The sequence below is a fragment of the Callospermophilus lateralis genome, unplaced genomic scaffold (genome assembly GCF_048772815.1).
Source record: "Callospermophilus lateralis isolate mCalLat2 unplaced genomic scaffold, mCalLat2.hap1 Scaffold_1576, whole genome shotgun sequence".
NCBI classification, from domain to species: Eukaryota; Metazoa; Chordata; class Mammalia; order Rodentia; family Sciuridae; genus Callospermophilus; species Callospermophilus lateralis.
In genome coordinates this window covers 185,645-204,022 of record NW_027512681.1, presented here as the reverse complement: position 1 = coordinate 204,022, position 18,378 = coordinate 185,645, and the positions used below count along the sequence as shown (strand labels likewise).

The window sequence follows — 18,378 nt, the reverse complement described above, 5'->3', positions numbered from 1 at the left end:
GAGGTGAGGGCGTCCTGACTTGCTGTCATTGTGTTAGGCTTCCTCTCTTCTCCTGCTCTCTTCTCTCTCCTTCCTGCCTGTGTGACTCGGCCCAGGAGATGCTTGGTGGGATGGCCACAAGGTGGGGAGCAGGTGGGCTGAGACCAGGGAGGACCTAATGAGCAGGTCCCCATCTGCTCGGGAGTTTTTAACGATTCCTTAGAATGGGCAGAACAGGCGGCTTTGGAGACCTTAGCCTGTCTGTCTCCCACTTGCCCAGTTTCCAACCTTTGGACCCAGACCCGTTTGGCCTGTTTTCTCACTCTGGCCTAGAGTGCAAGGTGTGTGTTAGGTGCCTGGCCTATTACTGCAGAAGATACTGCCAACACACCTTGCCTTCAAGGCGTTCTCATGTGCTGAAATGGAAGTGCTCCAATACCAGGCTGTTCTGCACTGAAGTTGAACCATCTTGGCCCACTGTTGAGAAAAGCCTGAACTGTTGAGGTTACATCTCACTACACAAGTGTCAAAGCAGTACCGTCTGATCTCCTGGATGCCTTACTGAGATCAGAATAAGTCATTGTCTTAGTCTGCCATAAAAAAACACCATAACCTGAGTGGCATAAAACAAATGGATTTACTCATAGCTCTAAAGGCTGGCATCCGAGATCAGGGTTCCAGCATGGTCAAGGTTCTCTGGTGAGGGTTCTCCTCCTCATTACGAGCTCCGGCTCACATAATCAACTATTTGAGACCATTTCTACTAGCTACTAGAGATCATTTCTACTAGCTATTTCCTGGCTTGGCTTCTCCCTGGGTGCACACATGCCCTTTCTTTGGTACATGGGCATGAAGGGAGAATTCTCTCTCTCTTCTTATTAGGGCACTGATATGGTTTAGATCTAGAACGTCCCCCAAAAGTTCATGTTGAAGGCTAGGTCCCCAAATCAGTGAGGTGGGGCATTGGGTAAATGATTGGATCATGGGGCTCTAAACCCATCATTGGATTAATCCACTTGGTGGATGAGCAGTTTGGGAGGTGGTGGAAAGTGTAGGCAGGTGGGACCCAGATCCTGGGCTGTGACCTTGAAGAGTACATCTGTACCTGGCCCCCTCCTCCTGGTCTTTCTCTTCCTCTACACCTCATCTCAGGCCCAGAGCAACGAGGTCACTCCAACTGGACTGAAAACTGAAACTGTAAGCCAAACTCATGGTGATGAAAAGCCAACACCTGTGTAGCTCACTTAACTTTAATCACCTTCTAAAAGCTTATTTCCAAATACAATCACACTGGGGTTTAGGGGTTTTTCCTTTTCTTTTTAAAGACTTTTTATTCTTTATTGGCCTGCCAGGCTGCCCTCTCCCTGTGCCCTCCTTCGCCTCACCTGCAAAGCTGCAATGTCTCTCAAATGATTTCTTACATTCAGTTCTAACCTTCTGACCTTCTATGTCTCTTTGTGCGTGTGTGTGGTGCTGGGGATTGAACCCAGGGCCTTGTGCATGTGAGCCAAGCACTCTACCAACCGAGCTATGTCCCCAGCCTAGGGTTTAGGGTTTTAATATAGGACTTTTGTGGGAACACAACTCAGTTGGTAGCAAACAGAATTTTTTTAACACACAACTCAGAAAAGTGAGCCCATGGGTTGGGCAGCAGGAAAGCTATGAGGATGTGCAGGGTTACAAGATGACACCCTGCCCCCAGACTACTCAGAGCCTTCCAGGGGCATCAGGTCAGGGGCAAGCTCCAGGCGCAAGTTGTTTTTGCATTGAGTCCAGTTTGACTCAAAGGCAGAATTCAGAATGATCAAAGACTGGCTTGGAAGGTTTCTATTCCAACTCCTCACAACGCCTTTCCTCTCAACTTGGGCTTTTTCCTTGAGCCAGACACGTGTGGTCTTGGCTGTGTGTTGGGCAAAAACCCAAGACTCAGGTGGGGCTGCCTGTGTATTCACAGAGACCGACAAGCCAGCGTCAGGGCAGATCAAGGTCTGGGTTGCCCACAGGCAAGGCCTGGATTTTCCCACAGGAAATATTCTGGATGTAAGTGTAAGGTAAGGCAATAGCGGTGACCAAAGGAGGCAGATTAAGAGGCCACTGAAGAAGGCTTTATTGAGATGTCACTCTCCCGTGGAACTTGATCAGACCAACAGAGTGGACAGGAGGAGGGTCTGAGGAGAGACTGTGTGGGGGCTCGACAGGACTGGAATTTTATGGGGGCTTACAGCAGGAAGGGAAGGGCTTGGGACAGAAAAGGTGTTTTAGAGTCCCTTGTCCCACAGGAGTTGGGGGGGGGCGGAGCTGGCTGAACTCCAGGATTGCGCAGGGGATCCTGCTGATTGACAGGCCTTAGCCAGGAGATCCCACTGATTGACAGGCATTCACACCCAATTGGTGTTTCTTTCCCGCCAGCAGGCTGCTTGGTGCTTTGTTCCCAAGTCACCGACAATGACCCAACAGTAAGTAAATACATCCCTGAGCACCAATGTCCCATGTGAGATTGCGAGGACTCATGCCCTAGAAGTGTGTGAGCCAAGGCTGGATGGTAAGCGTGGGCAGTACAACCCTGAGCCCACCTCTGCGAGGGTCGCCACTCACCGGTGACCTGGGCTCGGCCTCAGCAACAGCCCCCCACAACTTACTTGGAATAAGTTTCCCAAGTTCAAAGCCAGATTCAAAGTCCCACTCCCTGTCCTTCAGTTCTACCTGGAGCTGGCCTCCTCCTGGCAGATTCCCGGGTTCCTGCCCCCATGCCCAGGCCTGCCCAAGCGGATTCCCGCCGCCCCAGCGCCCAGGCCTGCCCACGCGGGTTCCCGCCGCCCCAGCGCCCAGGCCTGCCCACGCGGGTTCCCGCTGCCCCAGCGCCCAGGCCTGCCCACGAGGGTTCCCGCCGCCCCGCCCAGGCCTGCCCAGGAGGGTTCCCGCCGCCCCGCCTGGCGGAGTCCCGGCGCACGGCCTTGTGGGAGTTGTAGTTCCCGCTGGCGGAGGGCGCCAGCCAAGCGGGCCTGGGGACTCCACTTCCCGTGCTCCTTTGCGGGGCCGGCAGAGACGGTTCCGGGCGGGGGAGGGCTGGGAGCTGTGGCCAGTGGAGCCGGCCATCTGTGGGGTGTCCGCCTTTCGTGCCGGGGCCTGTTCCTTCAGGAGCGCAGGGACCCGACTGGAAAGCGGGCTTGAGGACTCGAGGGCGAGGGCAAGGGCGAGGCGTGGCCCGTCGGGTGGGCCGGAGTGTTCACCCGCGGTCCCCGCGCGCTCGCGGCGGCCCCATGGCGGCTCGCGCCCTGAGCGAGCGGCTGTGGGCCCCGGCTGGCGCGCAGGCCGCGCTGGCCTGCTGTCTGCGAGCGCGGCGGGTGGCCCCAGGCGAGCTGCACCCCGAGGCGCGCGGCCACCTGGAGCTGAAGCAGGTGCAGGTGGTGTTCCCGCATGGCGCGGGGAGCCCGCTGTGGCCGCTGCCCTGCGCAGACCAGGTGAGCCGCTCCCCGGCTCCCCGGCTTTCCGCTCCCCGGCTCCCCGCTCCCCGGCTCGCCGCTCCCTGGCTCCCCGGCTTCCCACTCCCCCTCTCCCCGGCTCCCCAGGTCCCCGCTCCCCCTCTCCCCAGCTCCCCGCTCCCCGGCTCCCCGGCTCCCCGGCTCCAGGCTCCCCGCTCCCCGGCTCCCCCGCTCCCCTGGCTCCCCCGGCTCCCCCCGGCTCTCCCGGCTCCCCGCTTCCCGGCTTTCCGCTCCCCGGCTCCCCGCTCCCCTGCTCCCCGCTCCCGGCTCCCGGCTCCCCCCTCCCCGGCTCCCCGGCTCCCCGGCTCCCCGACGGGCCCTTCTGGCCGTGAGTGCCCCAGACCTCCAGGGTCGCCCCCAGCTGTGGCGCCGCTGCTCCTCCGGAGGAGCCCGGGACTCGCCTGGGGGCCCTTTGGCCAGTGGTCAGCGGTGCGCCAGGGCCGAAAAGTGGCGTGTCTCGAGCCGGGGACGGCCGCCTTGGTGCTGTCGGGACCGTCGCGCTGTGTCAGCACCTGCCTAAGGGGACCTCGGGCTGCCTTGGGACAGGTTCCAGGACTCCCTCTTCAGGGTTAGCTGGAGGCGGTTAGAAGTCTCAGGAAGACGTGGCGACAGTCGCTGTGTCCTGGCTGTCTGCGGTTCAGGCTTCTAGACCTATAGTTAGTGGAAGGGCTTGTGGTCGGTTTGTGGGTATGATGCTTTCAACTCTGCAGGGTTAATGATGACTAAATAGCCTTAGAGCACAAATAATTCCATGTTTTTTGTGGTTAGCCTCTCTGTACGCAGGTCCCCAAGTCCCACAAGTAATTGTGGAATGCCTAGTGTGTGACGCTTAGGTTGAAGTTGGAACAAATCAATAGGTTGTCCATCTTCCTGGTCATAGTTGCTTTCTAGAGAAAACCGAGAGAGTTGGACTCTTCACACTATAAACTAAAACCCAGTTTTCAAAGCAGGCCTTATCATTTCCTTATCATTTTGTAAACACATGACCCATCTCTTGGGCAACCTCTACCCCCACTTTTCCCCATTTATTCTTGTTACAGAGGGCTGGGAAGTAATTGATAGGAATGAACACACACATTTTTTTTTTTCATGTTAAAGACAGGTTATCAGTGGTAGCAAAGAATAAAGCTTGACTGTCTAGACCTGGGCCTCGAATGTACAGTGCATGTATTCCCCGAAGCCCTGTAAAAAGATTTAGTTTCTTTTAGAGATTTCTCCTGAGCCAGTGGGTGTGTGATGGGTGTCTTATGCCTTTCTGGAAGAGGGGGTCCTTATTGCTTAGCACACCAGCTTCATCCATCATCTCTAACTACAAAATGCAGAACATCATAGTCCATGGCCTCGTTTTGCAATAAGAGAAGACACAGTACCTCTCCTACCAGATCATACCTGCAGACTGTAGGTAGATGCTTTAAAACTGTTTGGTAATCTAGAATAAAATATGTGCATAAAAGCCAGGGGTGGAAACCACCCTCTTTCAAGTGAATGTCATCAGTGAATGTCCACAAGTGAATGTCGTCAGCCCTTTTTAACTTGCTTGTGGAAGGCCTTGCCCAAGTTTTCTTTTCAATACCCCATTTAATAGACAGGTGATTGGGATTTTCTATCTTCCTAGTTCTGATATTAATTATATTCAGGTGGGACCATGTAGCAGCCATTTAAAAACTAAAATTTCTTTTGGTACATGTTTACTGATTTCTCATTGGTTTATAGATAAACACATGTGACAGGTCATTTCAGTTATTTTACAAATCCTTAGAAAGTAGTCTTGTTTAAAATATGAGTGGTTTTTTTAGGGCTTAAATAACTATTTGTTTAGCCTATCTTGATAAAAGTATGTGCCTTGGAAATAAAATTATTGAACATAATTAGCTGTTTTCCTGATCATTACAGTAGATCCTAGTATACTTTCAAAAGAATAGATTTGACTCTCATTTTAGGTTTCCCTAGTTCCCCTGCAGACAGTGGCAGGATGACCACCAGGCAGGTTCTTCTGTTTTCATTAAAGACAGTTCACCCTCCCCTAGCTTCATTGTTAAGGTATTTTGGGTTTTATTTGACAAGATAGATTAGCTGGGAAGCATAATGTCTTGTTACTTAATACCTAGCCAGAGCTCGGCTGAGAAAGGTGGCGTTCAGGATGCAGCACCTGAAGAATGTGCCAGGCCAGTACATCCATCTTTCTATAGTGATGGTTCTTTACCTTGGTAGGATATTGAACTCAAGTGGGGATATTTTAAAAATACTGATGCCTGGGTCTTCCTCCCAGAATCCTGGTTTAATTGGCCCAAGTGCCCAGACATTGTAAGATCTTCTCTGGTGAAACTTTAGATATGTCTGGACTCTTCATCATTAAGAAGTAAAGGGCCTGCCCCCCAGGGAGGTTCAGAATAGGGCTCAGGCATCAGTAACTTTTTAGAAAATGTCCTGCTGATGTCAGTGTATAACCCAGGTTTAAAATTATGGTTTTACTTAAAAATCTACACCTGGAAGTTTTTTGTTTGCAAAATTTTTTCTCTCACTTGGAATTTAGCATATCCTCCCAGTATAGAATTGGCTTCACTGAAATGTGCTTTGGTGAGATGTTCTCTTTCTGTGTTGAGGGAATTGGGAGAAACAACCCCACAGAACTCATTGCTGTGACTACTGAAAAGATGTTCATTATATTACTCTCTCCTCTTTATGAGGACCCTTGGGAGGAATTTGTCTGTTAGCATTAGATATGGTGTACTTCTCCTGAACAGTTTGCTTGCTTTTATCTTTAAACTTGTCTAGCTGATCAAATTTCTCCTTTTATATAAAAGCCAGAAAGTTGGTGCCAAACTTGTGGTCCATCTATGATAGGTGTATGGATTTTTGATAGATGCATTTTTGGTAACCTTATTACTGCATCTGTTTTTGCCCCTATGCTTATTTGGTTTTGTCTCTTACCTACTTTGACTTGGTTGTCTTACCAGATTTTAGATATTGCTGTCGTCTGTTTCTTTTTGGAAATGGGGTATAAATATAAGGAGATTTATCAAGTCAGTCTTTATCATTAAGTTAAGAAGAGGAAAGAGGATGAGAGTGTGTATGTGGGATGGACACCATATATGAAACTATGTTGATCCTCTGAAAACGTGGGCTCTAGACTTGGTGTGACCTGCACTGCAGGACTTGTCTCTTGGGAACCAGAAAGGCGGCTAAGCAGAGAGCCTTCTCAGTGAAGCTGAATTGCCCTGTGGACTTAGGTCTCTGACCTGGAGAAGGGTGATTTCATGTCAGTTTTCAGTGTAGTGATGGAGAGAGACAGAACATTTCAATGACGTGGTTATGCCAAGAGTACTGGGAGCACAGAGGACTTCACTCAAACCTTTAAGTGACCAAAAGTGAATGCAGTTTCCCTGCTTTCTTCTGTCTTAGTGTTAGTCAGGAAGCACCTCCTCTACCCTTTCCACATTAGGTACACAGGCTCAAAATCAAAGTAGTAGTTTTCCTTTCTTTTTCCTTAGTTACTGCCAACCCAGCCACAAAATAAAACTTTTACCTACTAATTCAGGTGTCTCACATTTACCTCCTCTGTTCTTGCTGCCTTAGGTGAAATCTTGGATCCTTTTATTGTTTGGACTGAGGTATCTCCTGAAATCTCATGGGTGAGACAAGGCAGGAATATTCAGAGGTAAAATGATTGTATTATGAGCATGGTGACATGATCAGTGGATCAGTCCGTTGCATGGATTGGTGATTCGGGGTGGGGACTGCTGTGCTGGGTGCTGACTGGCAGGTGAGGCAGTAGGTCACTAGCAGCATGCTTTGGGGTTTGCATTCTGTCTCTGGTGCCTTGTCTTCTCTGCTTCTTGGCTGCCAGCATTGAGCAGCTTTGCTCCACCACACCCTTCCACCACCCTGGTCTGCCTCACCTTGGCCAGAGGAATGGAGCCAACCGATCATGGACTGAACCTCTGCACCTGTGAGTCCCACATAGACCTTTCCTTCTCTAGATTGTTCTCTTTAGGCCTTTTGGTCATAGCAGTGAAGAGGTGACCAACAGTACTCATGTAGACTATGGCAGACATCATAAACTTGGCTTTCCTGCATTGGTCTTCCCAGTCCAATAGTATTATACCTGTGACTTTTGAACTACTGTGGAGCTGTGGGCCAGGGGCTGGCTGCCTGGGGCTCTGGGTTCTTATTCCTACTGCAGCTGGAGAAACTCCAGTTTTTGCATTTACATGTACAAATTGAATGTTCAGCTTTTCTTGGCATTTGCTAATTAAAAGGCTTGAAAAGCATTCCCAGTTTGAGACAAACTAGACTACTTCTTTGTATACACATTCTTTAGTATCTCTACTTTGCTCCAATTTTCTAGCTGTTTTTGGAATCCTGAATGCCACCATTTCTTCTTACCTGCTTCTTACTCCCAAGTCCCAGTTGTTGCTTGTCTAAATTCTGTTCATTTCACATATGATCCGTTCTGTGAAATATTCCCTGAATCCTCAAGCAGAAGAGAATGTCTGTTTTACCTTGAACTACAATGGACTTCATCTGGTTTCTTATGGCACATATTCCCTTTTATTATGTCATTTAGATTCAGAGTTTGCTTCCTCTATTAATCTGAAAATCAGGGAAAGGCAGGGCCAAATTATCTCAAGCTTGATATCTTCCACAGGATCTGGCAGATGGTCAGAGTTATTAATTGCATGTATGGTGTGCTACGCCCTTCTTAGGATTTCAGAATACAAAGGTCAATAAATGACCGAGTCTCTGTTCTCAGGAAGCTGAATCTACTGAACAGGACAGACCAGTAAAGGAACTCTCCTAGAACAGTATGTAAAGGTTACCAGAGAGAGCCACCAGTATTGCTATAGAAGTTCAGAGCCATGGTCAGGCTTGTTGAGTCTTACGGAACGAAGGAGTCTTCTCAGATGACAGGAAAGAAAATTCTAGGAACATACATTGAAAAACTAGGAGGTATGAAGATGGCGCTGAAGGAAACAGTTGTGGGGCTGGAGAGGTAGTGTGTAGGGCAGGGGAGAAGTCCTGAGGGGGTGCTGAGAAGAGGTTGGGCCATGCTATGCAAGCCAGGCTCAGAACTGAGGAGAAGGAGTGATGATCAACTGTGAAAAAGGAAGGAGGAGGTAGTAAGGTCTACTCTGATGTGCGGTCACAGCAGGAGCATTCAGAGTGACTTTGTTCTGGCCAGCAGGGCTGCAGGGATGGTGTGTGGCAGGGAGTCACAAGTTGGAGTCCTGGGCCTGGGAGGGTGTGGTTGCACTGGAAAGGACAGCTGAGGTTGCGAGGTTGTGTGGAGGTGCACTCCTGGCTGCGAGAGTCACCAACAGCTGGAGCTGGGGATTGTGGCCACTTGGGATGTCTGGGAGCCATTGCAGGACAGCGGGAGCAAGTGCCAGACTGCAGGGAATAAAGGGAGGTGGGGAGCAGCCAAGGCTTCCTGTTGGCAGCTGTTTATTTCAGAAATTGGATAGCAGGAACTGATAACAAGGGACACAGCATGTGTGGTGTGCTACGTGGGGTTCCAGGTTCCCTGGAGATTTCCCAGGCATGGACACTAAGGCCATGCTCATGCATGCCAAGCACCTGCCGCCAGCACTGGCCATCTCTCCCCTTCAGCCTGGGCTCAGGGCCAGAGTAGCTCCTGACAGTATTAGTGCAGCACTCATAGGACCTGGGCCAAGAACACCTGGAATCCTAAATCGGTTGTTTCTCCCTTTTCCTCCCAGGGGAAGGTCTGTAGCCTAATGTCTGAGTGATTCTGCCTAATGTTCCATGCGACCACCAGATGTTAACGCTGTGAGTTTCAAGAAACTTTTAAAAAAAACATATCTTGTTTTTTATCATCACAACAGGTAGAGTGGAATCCCCAGCTATTAGAGGTCCCACCCCAAACTCAGTTTGATCGCACAGTCACCGAGCTGGTGGCCCGAAACCACATTCTCCTTATGACTCTCAGTACAGCAGGACTACCTTGAAGGTGAGCATGTGTCCTGCTCTGGGCCACTGCGAGTTTCAGTGGGTCTCTGGGTGAGATCAGCTGGCAGGTGTATGATTCTCTTTCTTCCCCACCTCAGGGGGGCATGCTGGCTGGGCAGCTTACCACGGTGGGCATGCAGCAAATGTTTGCCCTGGGGGAGAGGCTGAGGAAGAACTATGTCAAAGATGTCCCCTTCCTTTCGCTGACTTTCCACCCGCAGGAGGTCTTGTGAGTCATTAAAAGAGGAGATGTGGCACTGAGTGAGGTCTTGAGTGTGAGGGGTCAGACACCGCAGGGGTTCCTGTCTTCTCCCAGAGAGGTTTGGGGGAGAGTTGTCTGATGCAGTGGTCCTGAGAGCAGTAGTGACTGGAGGTCGCGTTCATTGGCCTGTGTGTCCTCTGGGGGCAGCCATCCCACCGAGCAGCAGCGAAGCGTCTTCCTGAGCTCAGGGCCCTGGGTGTCTGGAGACTGCAGCTGCTCGTGGTGCAGTGTATGACTCAGCCTTCCTTCCCGCGCGTCTCTGCCTTTATGTTTTTTCCAGTGTTCGCTCCACCAACATGCATCGGAATCTGGAGTCCACTCGATGTTTGCTGGCTTGGCTTTTCCAACGTCAGAAAGAAGGTCTGTCTGTGGGGTCTACAAGCCAGCCCCTGGCCCTTGAGGAGCGGCCTCCCAGAGTCCCTCTCTGTGTCCGTTTCCCCATCTCTCTTCTGCACATGTGGCCTCGGGTGTGCCTGTCCTCAGGGTCCTTGCTGCCTGCCGTGTGCTGCAGCTTCAGCCTGACCTGTCAGGAGTGTCTCCAGTGTGCCTCCTGCTCTGGCCTCTCCTCCCAGGCATCTGCACAGGCTGCCCAGGGCCGTGCTGGCTGCATCCCGGGGACAGTAGTGACCTGCTAAGGGAGAGGAGGGCAGAAGAGTGCTGATTCACAGTAGGACCCAAGCATTAGCTGTGTTTCCTAGTTGAGTTTTGACGATAAACCTGTGTATGGCTGCGGTCAGAAATTCCCCAACTTTTTACTCCCAAGGACTGCATTTTTTCCCCTCATGGATCCCATATATCTAGGGTCCTTGGCCATCAAAGGAGGCTGCATTTTTGGCTGGGCACGGTGGCACAGTCCTGTAATCCCAGTATCTGGGGGAGGGGGGTTGAAGCAGGAGGATCACAAGTTCAAAGCCAGCCTCAGCAATTTAGCAAAGCCCTAAGCAACCCAGTGAGACCTGTCTCTAAACGAAATACAGAGTAGGGCTGGGTGGTGGCTCAGTAGTCGACTACCCCTGAACCCCCACCCCCCAGAAAAGGTGGCTGCATTTTATCATTTGTTATTGATTCAGACTTACTTGAATCCCTGGTCTGCAGAGCTTCTGCAGAGCATCATTACCTCATCAGAATTAAAATAGTAAAGGGTGCCATTAGGCAAAGGTTATTGTTCTTTTCTTTAGCTTCTTTAGCAGTATCTCAAATAGAAACAAAACATTCATCGAACTTTTAAAAATGTGTAACAGAATAGGAACTTCAGGCCAGAGGAGCCTGCCTTATCCCCAGCTGGGTTGGGTGCTGCGGCCAGTTTCTTGCTGCAGTTGGCTGCTAAGCACAGATGTGTATAGCCAACAGAAAGCAAACAGAGCAGCTCTCCCTCCCTCCTGGAGAGCCCAGAGCTTAAGAATCACCCACAGGGCCTGATCTGAAGTCCTCACTTGCTCAGCTTCAGAAGGGCAAATTCCCTCTTCCTGGAAACACCAGAGGTGTGACAAAGGAGGAAAGATGTCTTTAGGTGACCCCTTCTCTTCAGGCAGGTCACAAATTGGGGATGCCCCAGGGTTCCAGCAGGGAATTCTGTGGGTCCTTACATGTCTCTTGTGTGGCTTCCTGGGTAGAGGTTGTATGCATGGGACTCAGAGAGATGGGGACTTCAGTTTGACTCCTGTTAGAGCTACTTCTGTGCTCTCCCCAGCATCAAGGGAGTTGAATGAGCCAAAGAACCTCAGAAGGTGCCACCATGAATGGAAGTGGTGCGACACTGGGTTTTGCTTTAGGAAGGAAATCTTCGAGAAGCCCCAGGGGGCTCCATGAGAACTGTGGAGACGCAGGCTGGGAGGAAGCTAGAGACTGCTGGATGGCCCCATTTGGCCAGTCCTTGGCTCAGTTCATATTTGAGTATCTATTTAGAGTGTCTTTTTACTGTAAACTGTAGTTCCAAGGTGCCAATACAGCAGCAGACTCCAGATGGTATAATACTCTGTAGTGCCATTTGTGTTATACTAGATTATTATCAGTTTTTAAAATCCCAGCACTAAAGACTTGGTATATACCAAACGGTATTCTAAGGACTTCGCATATATTGTTTAAGTCTTTTTATAACCCTATGAGGAAGGTACCATTTTCCATTTTACAAATAAGAGAACTAAGAGGGGCTAAATAACCTGCCCAGGCACACTAAACGGTAAATGGTGGAATTCAAACAGTCTGGTATCGAAAACCATGCTGTCACCTATAGGTTCAACTACTTATCCAAGGATATGTGCATGTAGATCATTTTTTGAGTTTTTGTACATGCAGAAGCCCAGGATTCTTCAGAGGTCAAGGGACTATAGGAAAGGAGGGGGCATGGGACATGCAGATAGACTCTGCTTTGAACCACCACCTTGCAGGTATCAGCACTGTTACTGTTGGACATAGTGGTGGGCGAGGTTCCCGAGATCACTGATAGGGTTCCACCCCTGGGATTGCACATGAGCCCTAGAGAAAGAAAGTGGCTTCCCAAGGCAGCCCTGTGGGTTAGTTACGGACTCAACACCTAACTGACAGGCCTTCAGTGGGGTTTCCTTCTGTGGAGACCAACGAAGTGTGTTTGGATTCTCATGTTCTAGTAAAGCTACCATGGCTGCTTTTAAAAACCTGGGGTTCCGGTCATCGGTAATCGGAGAATAATGAGCTCCTTGGGACTCGGGCTCACCTACTTGCCGTGTGGACTGACCACAGTGAATTCCAGATTGCTGCTGATGGGAGATGTTCCTTTTGACCTTGGGCCTGGGCTGTGGGAAAAAAAGAGCCGCCACAGGACTCTGCTGCTTCTGGCAGGGTGTTAGGATACCTCCAGGCGTTGCCAGAGGGAAAAAGAGCTAGTGATCTCTGAGCAGCAGCTAGGTATAGGAACACTGTGGTCTGATCTTTGGTTCCTAGCAATTCTTCTAGAAGGCTGGCTTTTATTTTGTGCAGGACTCCAGCCTGAGGAGATTAATGGCTTTGTGGCCACCTTTCTCAGATTGTTATGTGATAAGTTGCCATATTAGCCTATGAGATTGAACTTTGGGAAGAAAATAACCTAGTTCTGATCAAATTAGGGATAGCCCATTCTTCATTAGGATGCTTAGTTGCTTGCAGGGCTTGAAGGCAAGGAGTGTTGGGGATGAGACAGGGGAGTGTGGGATAAGAAAATCAAGGAGAATGCTTCACTCAGACCTTCACTCAACTCTAGACCTTGAAGGGTGTTCCTCAGAATGCCTGAGGTGGGACAGGGTGGGGGTGGTCCATTCCCCTCTGGTCTGTTCATGGCCCCGTAGGAGGGCATGTGCTGGGCAGAACAAGGCTGCTGCCTGCTTTGTGCGATGCTTGGGCCGTGGGAACACTCAGCAGGGCCGGTGTGTGCTGGGGCCTTTGCTCTCCTTAAGGAGACCTTGTGCTCCATCTCTGTGGTGGACAAAGAGGAGGAGGAGGAAGTGGGGCTTGGGAAGAACCCAGTGAAGCCTCTTCCTGCCTGTGCACCCCATTCCTCCCAGGACCTGTCGTCATCCACACTGCTGAGGCAGACTCGGAAGTGTTGTACCCCAACTACCAAAGCTGCCAGAATCTGAGGCAGAGGATCAGGTAACTGCCTAGTGGAGGGTGCCCCTCCCCACCTTGGCTGGCAGACCTGCCTGCCCTGAGGCTTTGCCCAGACCCACCCTCGTGGCTGCCTCCTGCTGCCACTGCCGAGGGAGTGCAGGAGCTCTTACTCGTGGCCGCAGGCTCACAGCGGAGGTGCAGGGAGTCTGGAGGTGGTGTAATGTCGTGAACAGGCCTTTTCCGCATTCGGACTTTACACTCGGTCTCTGGAGTGGGTGGATAAGGTAGTGAGTGAGCTGGTCATCAGCCTGCGAATCCAGGTGTACTGGCCCAAGAAGACAGACTGCCCTCCTTGTCCCTGCTGGTGTGCTGCCACGCAGGTCCGTTGGTTTGGGCGGATGACCCTTTTAGTCCTCAGCCATTCTGAGCTGCACCAAAGTGATATGAGATGTGTTCATAGAAGAGAGAGAGAGTGCCGTCTCCAGACAGACCTGGGCTGTGCATGGTGGTGGGCACGATAGGAATCTAGAGTAGGACTTGGAAAGTTTGACCTTAATTTTTCTCCTGATCCTTGCTAACTTTTATAAATCACTTGACCTCGTGGAATCTTAATTTCCTCATCTATAAAATGGGAATAATGCAGCTAGCTCCACTGGCTATTTGTGAGGATTGAAGGAGATCTCAAAAGGTTGAGCAACACACATTTAGTAAACTCTTGATTGCTATACAACATAAAGATGATGTAAAAAAATATTTTTAAAATTGCTTTGGCAGAGGCCGGAAGGAGGCTGCTACTTCGCAGCCATAGATCTCAGAGGATTTGAAAGAGGTGAAGGAAGGGATGGGCCTCAACAGTAGCATCGAAGTGGACTTCTTCATTCTCTTAGACAATATGGCTGCTAACAGGTGGGATGACAGTTTTCCCTGAACCTTGGGGTTTGGTGACCATGGGGCAGGCACTTGGATGAACAGGCTCCTGACTTGGAACTAGGTGGGGAGAAGTGGGTGGAGGCCCTCTGGTGTGTAGGCCACTGTGGTGAGGCTTACGGGTGGAGTGGATGTGGGGGCTGAGGGAGAGGGAGCAATGAGGAGGGGACGGGAATAGTCATGGACTCCTCACCCAGGTAGGAGTGCAGACATCCAGCTCTAGATCAGTCTGGAATATAGACATCCAGCTCTAGATCAGCCAGGAGTGCAGACATCCTGCTCTAGATCAGCCAGGAGTGCAGACATCCTGCTCTAGGTCAGCCAGGAGTGCAGACATCCTGCTCTAGATCAGTCAGGAATATAGACATCAAGCTCTAGATCAGCCAGGAGTGCAGACATCCTGCTCTAGATCAGTCAGGAATGTAGACATCCAACCCTAGATCAGTCAGGAGTATGGACATCCAGCTCTTGATCAGTCAGGAATATAGACATCAAGCTCTAGATCAGCCAGGAGTGCAGACATCCTGCTCTAGATCAGTCAGGAATATAGACATCCAACCCTAGATCAGTCAGGAGTATGGACATCCAGCTCTAGATCAGTCAGGAATATAGACATCAAGCTCTAGATCAGCCAGGAATATAGACATCAAACCCTGGATCAGTCAGGAGTATGGACATCCAGCTCTTGATCAGTCAGGAGTACAGACAGGATGTCCAGCCCTAGATCAGTCAGGAGTACGGGCATCCAACCCTAGATCAGTGAGGAGTGTAGACATCCAGCTCTAGATAAGTCAGGAATATAGACATCCAGCTCTAGATTATTCAGGGGTACAGATATCCGACTCTAGATCAGTTAAGAGTACAGACATCCAGCTCTAGATCAGTTAGGAGTTTGGACGTCCAGCCCTAGATCAGTCAGGAGTACGGACATCCAGCTCTAGATCAGTCAGAAGTACAGATATCCAGCTTTAGATCAGTTTCTTGAAATTTGTTTAGAATACCTGGGGTGTGTGTGTGTGTGTGTGTGTGTGTGTGTGTGTGTTTGATAGAGTAGGGGTCCAGTGGGTGATGACTAGGGAGGATTGTGGGTAGGGAGGGGTGCTCAATTTTTTTAATAACACATTTATTTTATTTAATTATTTTTATGTGGGGCTGAAGATTGAACCCACATCCCTGCGCATGCTAGACGCGCTGAGCCACAACCCCAGCCCAGGGTGCTCAATTTTTACATGTGAATTTTACATTCAGTCAGTATCTGCTAGGATCTAAAACTTTTGGGTCCTTATTTATTCTACATTTTTTGAAGAGTATATGCATATCATCATATTAAAAATCTGAGAAACCCATAGTAAAGAACTCTGGGGCTGGAGGTAGAGCTCCTTTGGTAGAGTGCTTGCCTCTCATGCACAAGGCCCTGCTGTCCTGGGTTCAGTCCCTAGCAACACACACACACACACACACACACACACACACACACACACACACAAGAACTCTGGTTCATCTTTTGTTTTTTCAGGGTGGGGGGATTACCGGGGATTGAACTAAGCCACATCCCCAGCCCTATTTTCTATATTTTATTTAGAAACACAGTTTCACTGAGTTGCTTAGTGCCTCCCATTGCTGAGGCTGGCTTTGAACTCACGATCCTCCTGTCTCAGCCTCCTGAGCTGCTGGGATTATAGGAGTGCACCACCGGGGTCCGGCCTCCAGCTAATCTTTTTTTCCAGTTAATCTTTAAGTCTGTTTTCCTCAAACTAATCTAGCCATAGGACCTCTTTTGTGTAATGAATACATAAAGAAGATCACACATGGGAAATATCTCTCTAGATTCAGAAGTTGGACACTGTGGCAGCGTAGGAGCCTCCTTCATTCTCTTGTGAAAATGACCTCATGCCGCAGAGGCACAAACGCACCTGTGCTTAGGTGCAGTGGTCTGAGGTCATGGGCGAGAGATCACGTAGAGCATTTGTATGGCAGATCTTCAGAAAGCATTTTAGGGAAAATGAAAGTCAAGTGGAAATTTGTGAATCCCTTGCCTTGGTGTTTTATTCTTTTTTTAACTTAAATAAAATTTTTAAAAAATGTGGAGTGGTTGGGAGCCATCAGAAATGGAGGAAATCTTTTCGATTCTGGCTCTTCAACCCACCAGGAGTGCATGGCTTTGGAAGGACCTGGGGCCATGGTGTTTTGAGCTATTTAGCCCCTTCCCAGAAGACAGGTCCTTGCAGCCTGGGTGGGAGCCGAGCAGCTGCCAGGTTGGGGGCAGAAGCTGTGATCTGAAGTCCTGCCTGTGGTCTTCCAGGTACACAGCCTCTCGAGCTGCCCCACCCTGCAGAGATTCACCCAGGTGGTTGAGCAGAGGGCCATGGACACGGCCTTGTACGTCCTACAGCGGGAAGACAGGTGAGTGGCCTGTGCAGCTGCTGGCCCAGAGTCATGCTTGGTCAGACCTCTGAGTGTGTGGGAAGGAGGCCCTTCAGGCCTGCTCACACCGTCTGCTGGCACCACCGTGGCCTGGGAGACAGAGCCCCTGCTCTGCGGCCTTCCCAGGTCCTTACGCTTCTGACCCGGGCTGGTGACCTGGTGCCTCCACCCTGTGTTGCAAAGAATATAGAGCACCACATGCTGAGTGTCTCAGTATTCCCTTTTTCCTTGTGTTCCAAGGTTCAAAAGATTTAATGGGAGGTGTGGAAGCTGATGGAAGAATGTATTTCTCACTTTCTTCATCATGTTACACTTTACACATGAGTGTTATCTTCTCACCGTCAGGTGGGTGAGAAGCTGGGGCTGAGAGTCGGCAGCCCTGCCTGAGCTGAGCTAGTGCATGCCAGAGCCAGGACTCGGACCAGCCCTCTGACGGACAGGCCTGTGTTTGCTCTTTCTCTTCCTGCTAGTGGGGATGCTGTTGGTAGAAGGTCTGCTTCTTGGCCACCAAAAGGAAAGGCTTCCCTCTTACAAATGTCAGAATCCTCTTTTTTCTGTTAGAATAAGAGCATTCAGCTTATCCTCAGAATTAGTGGCTTAATGTGGGAGTGGGCAGTAGAGGAGGGTCCTGAGGAAGACGGGGCGACTGAAATTCCAAGGGTTTGCCCAGCGTGCGGCCTCAGAGGCCCTGACTGCACTGACTTTCTAAAAAACAAAAATCTTATTTGCTATTTCTTGTGTTACATGACAGTAGAGTATATTTTGATATATTTATACAAACATGGAGTGTAACTCCATGCAGTGGGTTGACATTTCAAAACTGTCATTTAATTATTTTCACATTTTGCTCAATTAAATGTTCATATATACTTGTATAAATAAATCTGTGTGTGTATGAAACTTTTTAATAGCTCAAAGACTAGGAGACTTTGTAATTTGGAGAACAAAATAAATCACAGCAATCCTCCATCCCCTGTAACCAATACATTTTGACTGAATGTAATGGTGATGACCCCGTCCTAGAAGGTGCCGGGCCCAGCCCCCGATCACACTTGACACTGAGAACTGAGCAGCCAAACCAGAGCCGGTGAAGCACATTCTCAGGTCACAGACGGACTCCTGGGGACAGGCAGAGTCTTCAGGAGAGGTCCTCACAGGGTGGCTGCGGAGTCCCTAAACGGGAAGTGAGGAAATGAAAGCCCTGGAAGCTTGGTGAAGATCAGAAGTAGACACATGGTCCCAGAAGATTTTACAGAAAGACCTTTTCTATAGTAAACAAATACATAAAATCTTGAAACTGAAACTCACCCTTAACATGAATTAATTGGAGCCAGACACCACTGGGACTTGTGAGCCATTCTGCCTTCTACCCTGCTCTGGCCACTGGAGAAAGGAAGATGGCAGCCTGCACACAGCTGTGCGCTGGGGGCTGCTTCCCATGTTAAAAAAAAAAATTAAATTCTTGGACTTCACCTCTTGCAAGGTATGAGGAGTCCAACCCCCCAGGACCACACTGAACACACAGGTAAGCCAGCCCAGCTGCCTCCCACCTGTGGCTGCAAGCAAAGACTGACTTTCCTATGACTGGTTTCTTGAACCAGTTCTTTGGAATCCTAGGGCCCTCAAAATTGGTTGGACTCTGAGTGGGGTATTTTGCAAGGGAAGCCCGAGTTATTTTGCATTTGGTGAAATAAATGAATTCATCATTTAACTTTGTGTGAGGAAGCATGTGTGAGACAACCCCCGTGAAGGTTCTCTTTGCCATCTTTGTGT

General features: G+C 49.9%; 1 pseudogene; it reads left to right on the top strand.

The window, feature by feature from the left end:
- The first annotated feature begins 3,239 nt into the window (after positions 1 to 3,239).
- LOC143389740 (lysophosphatidic acid phosphatase type 6-like) lies at positions 3,240 to 16,588 on the top strand (annotated as a pseudogene).
- The last annotated feature ends 1,790 nt before the right edge of the window (positions 16,589 to 18,378 follow it).